This window comes from Citrus sinensis, chromosome 8 (assembly GCF_022201045.2).
Source record: "Citrus sinensis cultivar Valencia sweet orange chromosome 8, DVS_A1.0, whole genome shotgun sequence".
In the NCBI taxonomy this organism is placed as follows: domain Eukaryota; kingdom Viridiplantae; phylum Streptophyta; class Magnoliopsida; order Sapindales; family Rutaceae; genus Citrus; species Citrus sinensis.
The window spans coordinates 11,933,020-11,940,073 of NC_068563.1; the positions used below are offsets into that span (position 1 = coordinate 11,933,020).

Here is a 7,054-nt window from a genome sequence, read left to right on the forward strand (position 1 = left end):
TTTTTGTGAAGAGATTTGTGTGACGGAGGGAGTACAGCCACATGTTGGGTGGAGATTTACTTTTTTACTGTTTACTTTTGATCTAATGGTTAAGACAAAATGGCTACTAAAAAGGCTGTCAGGGGAACATTAAGAAGCGGAAAATATTTTAGGCCGTAGATGAAATCGAAGTGCCAGGGGTTCGCTATTTGTCAGCAGGTCAAAAGGAGTACAACTGAAGGCAGTAGAACGTGCAAAGAAAGGGGCAATGGGGGAATGCCATATGGGTAATTGCCAGTTCATTTAAAGCCCACTAAGAGTAACTGCCAGTTCATTTAAAGCCCACTAAGCCTGTTCTCAAAATTCAAATGAAACGCCCACGTGGCGCTACGTCTTCAGGTGGGAGAAATGGAGGAAATTTTTAATAATGGCCCCGATATTTGTCAAAATTTTGAAGTTGCCCTAAAGAAAAAATATTAGTTTGCCCCTCTATTTTCTCCATATTTAGAAGTCAAAACAGCCTTGCCACTTGTCAGCACCCAATAATTTCTTCTTAGAGTTTGTTGTGTTTCAAAATTTTTTCAATGCATAAAAACTAAGGGATCCTCTTTGGTAGGGAATTTTGGGTGCAAATGTAGACCAATAGTATAACGACATGCGGAAAAAAAATGAAGTAAATGGAGCAGATTGTTTAACTAGGATATCAGGATAGCTTAAAGTAAGCAAGTAGAAAGCTCCCCGAAAAGAATGATAGTTCCAGCAAAACATGTAATGTCAAAGGGCATAATCGGAATCCAGATTTTTGGTGGTTGGAGGCGCATATGAATAGTGCATGCCATCATTTGTGAAATAATAAATATCTCACTTTTAGCTAAATTTAAGGAGCCAATGGCTACCACATCAACTATCCTCTGTAGCGGTATAAAAATTAGTAGGACCACTGATAACTCTATGAAATGACAATTATCATGACATTTTTTTACTTAAATCAATATTACTTAGAGAGTAAATTATGTGTTTTTATTGCATTTTTAGTTATATTTTGCATAAGTATTTATTTAAGTTTAATCTTGATAAATTAATCTTGTTTTATATCATTTAGTGCTCTGATTATGTGTGATTTTAGATGACTGAAAAGCCCAAGTTTTAGGGATGGAATAATGCTGCAACAAACTTGCAAAGATGACAAAAGAATTTGGCAACAGAGGAATTAAAATAAGTCTGGAACAATGCAGAGATGACAAAAAAATTTGGCAGCAGAGGAATTAAAATAAGTTTGGAATAGTGAAAATGCTATAGTTGTTGCTGCAACAATCCTATAGCAACGATAGAATGGATTTCACGCATGATAACTAAAATATTGCGATCTAAAGTTTTCAAAAATGGAAGAAACGTGGCCAAACGCTTCTGGTTACCCTAATTTTTAGTTATAAAAGAAGCACACATGAAAAGAGAGAGAGAGAGAGAGCCGTCATAAAAGAAAAATAACAAAGAAAATCCAAAAGGAAAACAAAGATTAAGAGAGATCTGAAAGCTGTGGCCAAACGCTTCTGGTTACCCTAATTTTTAGTTATAAAAGAAGCACACATGAAAAGAGAGAGAGAGAGAGAGAGAGAGAGAGAGTCGTCATAAAAGAAAAATAACAAAGAAAATCCAAAAGGAAAACAAAGATTAAGAGAGATCTGAAAGCTGCCATAGAGGATTTAAGGAGAAAACAGTGGAGACATAAAAAAGACCAAGCGGAACTCAATTCTTCTTCTTATTTTCTTGTTTTTATTTTTTTATGGGAATGTATTTGATGGCTAAACCTATTTTTGTTTTTGTTCTATCACAAATTATGAATTAAATTTTATTGTGGTTGAGTGATAAACATGTTTAATGGATATTTGACTTATATATGCGTGTTGCTCGGGATTTGTTACAGCATTTTTCCTTAATTTTAATTATTTCAATTCCATGTTTTGGCTAACCACCAATTTAGTGGATACCAGCTAAAAAAGAGCCTAAAAAAGGTCGACTTGGTGGAGCAAATTAAGGCAATACATGGTTTTAGATTGGATTTCTTAAGTTGAGTTAATCACAATTTGGATTGGAACCTAGAACATATAATGCTATATAAGGATTCACCTCGTAGGGTAATTGGAACCTAGAACATATAATGTTATATCTTATACTAGCGTAACAATTGATCATTGTTAGGTTGTATTTAGATATATGATATCCAACAGGCGACATCCTTAGCTATAGTAGATGTTGTAGCAACATGATCTTAATTGGCAAGGTAGCTAATACCATTAAGTAAATTTGATCATTCAACTACATCTATTCCCATTGAGTTTGTCCTTATGTTTGGCTTGAGAATTTTTCTTATTGCATTTTGTTATTTGCATTATTTTTATTTATTTGTTTTATCACTTATTTTATATTAATTTAAATTGAAATTGCATTGTTAAGGTTGCTTTAGCAAATCCTATAATATCAATCCCTGTGAAGATGATCTGAATATTTATCAATATATTACTTGTTGTGTACACTTGCACATTGACACCTATAGCAAAAAGAATACAATACATCAAGCTTTTTATGCCCTTGCCAGGGATTGATTATTTATTGTGATTTGTGAAATCAATTTTAATTAGTGTACAAGTTTTAATTTTCTTTTAATTAGTTTGTCTGTTGACAAGAGTGCTCTAGCAACCCTTGTATGTGAAGGAACAAACCTATTGAATTGAAGTTTGATCTAGAATATGAAATAACTACAACATGATTGAGGAAAAGCGCAAGAATTTAAGAATTGCTGCAAATATGGATGATTTACAAGATATATGAAACTTGAACCCTAGAGGAGAGATACAACCAGTCAATGCATAAGAAGATCATAATGGACAACATGTTCATAGGCAAGTAGGGAACAACAATATTATCCACATGGCAGGTGATAAAGATGGAGTCATTCGAGATTATACAGTGTTGACTCCTCAAGCCACACATTCAGAAATAGTTAGACCTGAAGTTCAAGCTGATAATTTCGAGCTCAAACTAGTGATGTTTCAGGTGTTGCAGACAGTAGGGCAATTCAATGGTTTCTCATTAGAAGATCCTCATCTGCGCCTTAAGTTGTTTTTGGAAGTAGGTGATACTTTCAAGATTGTTGCATTACAAGAAGTATTGAGGCTAAGATATTTCCCATTTTCTCTAAGGGATCGAGCAAGAGTATAACTGAACTCTCTACCACCAGATTCCATTACTACGTGGAATGATTTGGCTGACAAATTTCTGATTTATGATGAAGTACTTTCCACCTACCAAGAATTAAAAATTGATAAATGAGATCACATTATTCCATTGACTTGAAGATGAAAGCTTGTATGATGTGTGACAAAGATTCAAAAAGTTACTTAGGAAATGTCTTCATCACAATATTCTTTCCTGTATACGGTTGGAGACTTTCTACAATAGTCTCAATCTAAGCACTAGACTAATGGTAGATACTTCAGCAAATGGAGCCTTGTTATCAAATTCTTATAATGAAGCTTATGAAATTTTGGATAGAATAAATAATAACAACTATCAATAGCCATCTACTATATAAGTGGCAACAAGAGGAGCAGCAAGAGTCCACAATGTAGATGCTCAGACGACATTATCAGCTCAAGTAACCTCATTAATAAATATAGTAAAGGCCATGATTACTGCTCCAGCAATTGTCAATCAAATTGTTGAAGTATGTTATATTTGTTGTGGAGAAGACATTTGTTTGATAATTGTCCTGGGAATCCAACCTCAGTCAACTATATGGGCAACTTCAACAGACAAAACCAGAACAATTCTTACTCAAACTCTTACAACCTTGGATGGAAACATCACTCAAACTTTTCATAGAGTAATCAGAATCAATATGCTGCAATATCCGTTGGACAAAACAGGCCTGTTCAACCACCAGATTTCACCAACAAAATTGAGCGTAAAGAAACACCAGCAATGATAAACCCAATTGTCTTGAAGCTTTGATTAAGGAGTATATTGTGAAGAATGAAACAATTGTTCAAAGTCAAGCTGTGACCTTAAGAAACTTAGAAAATTAAATTGAACAGCTTGCTACAGCGTTGAGCAATAGAGCTTATGGTAATTTACCTAGCAACACAAAAGATCCAAGAATAGAAGGGAAAGAACTTTACAAGGTGATTAATTTAAGATCTGGAAAGGATGTTCATATTCCAGTTAGAGTGCCATAAAAAAGAGTTGAACCCACTCCAACACAATAAGGAACTCAAGATAAAGAAGAGCCACAACCTCCCACTTTTTAGCACACTGACGAGAATAGCCAAGCTACTACATCGACAGAAAATAATGATCCAGCACTTGTGGGAGAAGACGCGACAGTACCAACCACATCAGTTCAGAACATGGTAAAAGAGAAGTAGTCTGTACAGCCTGCTACAGTATAGTAGTTTAGACATCCACCACAATTTCCACAAACATTCCAAAAACAAAAATAAGACAAACAATTCAGCAAATTCTTAGAAGTGTTAAAGCTACGACATATCAATATTCCTTTTGTAGAAGCTCTAAAATAAATGTCAAATTATGTGAAGTTCTAGAAAGATATTTTGACAAGGAAAAGAAGACTTGGAGAGTTTGAAACAGTTGCTCTAACACAAAAATGTAGGCATATACTCCAGAACAAAATCCCTCAGAAGTTTAAAGATACAGGAAGATTTACAATCCATTGTTCTATAAGAACTAAATACAGTGGTAAGGCACTTTGTGATATGGGGTTAACATCAATCTTATTCCTTTATCAGTGTTCAATCAATTGAGAGTTGGAGAAGCTAGACTAACAATAATGACTTTACAACTTACTGACATATCTAATGCTTATCTAGAAGACAAGATTGATGATGTATTGGTAAAAGTGGATAAATTTATTTTTCCTGTGGATTTCATAGTGCTGAATTTTGAGGCAGATAAAGAATTGTCAATCATTTTAGGAAGATCTTTTTATTCCATTGAAAAACTTTAATTGATGTGCAAAAGAAGAATTGACTATGCGGGTTAATGATCAGCAAGTTACATTTAATGTGCTAGATGCTATGAAAAGTCGAGATGATATTGAAGACTATAATCTTGTTAGTTTTATGGATTTTGCTATAGCAAAGAGATTAAATAGTTGCTACTGCAATAAAGAAGTCAAAGTTGTAATATTTGAAGAACTTGAAGCAGCTGACATAACATGGGTAGGAAAGAAGCAACCCTTCATATTAGATATGCACTTTGAACATCTTCATCTTTCAAATAGGGAAGTAAAACCTTTAGTTCCCTCTATTGAGTCACCTCTTATGTTAGAATTAAAACTTTGACCTTCATACTTCCTGTAATCATTTCATCTTCATTGAATGCAAATCAAGGGAAGAGTTTGGTGGATGTATTGGGGAGATACAAGAAGGCCATTGGATGGACCATGGCAGATACCAAAGAAATCAGCCCTTCCATATGCATGCACAAAATTCTATTGGAAGATTGCTACAGTAACTTTGTGGAGCAATAGAGAAGATTAAATCCCATCATGAAAGAAGTTGTGAAGAAATAGACATCAAGTGGCTCGATGCTGGAATCATTTGCCCAATATCAAATAGCTTATGAGTAAGCCCAGTACAATGTGTTCTAAAGAAGGGTGGAGTGACTGTAGTAGCAAATAAAAAGAATGAGCTCATTACAACAAGAATAGTAACTGGATAGAGAGTTTGTATAGATTACAGAAAGTTAAACAAAGCCACAAGGAATGATCACTTCCCATTGCCTTTTATAGATCAGATGCTGGATAGACTTGCTAGAAAGGAGTACTATTGTTTCTTGGATGGATACTCAGGCTACAACCAAATTACTATAACACTAGAAAATCAGGAGAAGACAACATTCACTTGTCCGTATGGAATCTTTGCCTTTAGAAGGATGTCATTTGGCTTGTGCAATGGTCTAATAATTTTCCGGAGGTGTATAATGTCTATGTTTTCAGATATGATTAAGCAAACACTTGAGGTATTTATGGATGATTCTTCAGTTTTTGGGGGAATCATATGATGATTGTTTGATAATCTAGAAAATGTGATCAAGAGATGTGAGGAGATAAATTTAGTTCTGAATTGGGAAAAATGCCACTTCATGGTGCAAAAAAGGATAGTACTAGGCCATAGAGTATCTAAAAAGGGAATAGAGATGAATAAGGTAAAAATAGAGGTGATTGATAAACTTCCATCACCTACTTTAATCTAGGGCACAAAGAGTTTCTTAGGATACGCTGGGTTTTATAGAAGATTTATTAAGGATTTTTCTAAAATTGTCAAACCCTTATGCATGTTTTTGGAGCATGACATGCCCTTTAATTTTGATGAGAATTGTTTAAAGGCTTTTGTTGAGTTGAAAAGAGCTCTTGTTACAGCACCAGTTGTTGTAGCACCCAATTGGAGTATGCCTTTTGAGTTGACGTGTGACGCAAGTGACCACTCAGTTGGAGTAGTGTTAGGGCAAAGGAAAGGGAAGACTTTTAGTGACCACTCAGTTGAAGCAGTGTTAGGGTAAAAGAAAGACAAGAATTTTCACTCTATTTATTATGCTAGTAAAACCTTGGCTAATGCACAACTCAATTATACTATCACTAAAAAAGAGTTGCTGGCAGTTGTTTTTTCATTTGACAAATTCAAAACTTATTTAGTTGGCATCAAGGTGATTGTTTACACAGACCACTCAGCCTTAAAGTATTTGATTTCAAAGAAGGATGCCAAACCAAGGTTAATTAGGTGGATTCTTTTGGCACAAGGATTTGACTTGGAGATTAAGGATAGAAAAGGAACTTAGAATCAAGTAGCAAATTATCTTTCAAGGCTAGAAGCAGATGTAAGCACTCTGACCAAGTAGGATATTACAAAAACGTTTCCTGATGAGCAATTGTTTCTGCTACAGCATGCACAGATGTTACAGTAGTCTGGACTCCCATGGTACGTAGACTTTGCTAATTACTTAATAAGTGGATTAACGCCGTCCGACTTGAACCACCAACAGAAAAAGAATTTTCTTA

At 34.6% G+C, this 7,054-nt stretch overlaps 1 non-coding gene across 1 annotated transcript; it reads right to left on the reverse strand.

Moving 5' to 3' along the window:
• Positions 1–3,295: 3,295 nt before the first annotated feature.
• On the reverse strand, positions 3,296–3,402 carry LOC112496344 (small nucleolar RNA R71). The gene has a single exon (XR_003062882.2). It is a non-coding gene; the product is annotated as a small nucleolar RNA R71 (small nucleolar RNA).
• Between the last annotated feature and the right edge of the window lie 3,652 nt (positions 3,403–7,054).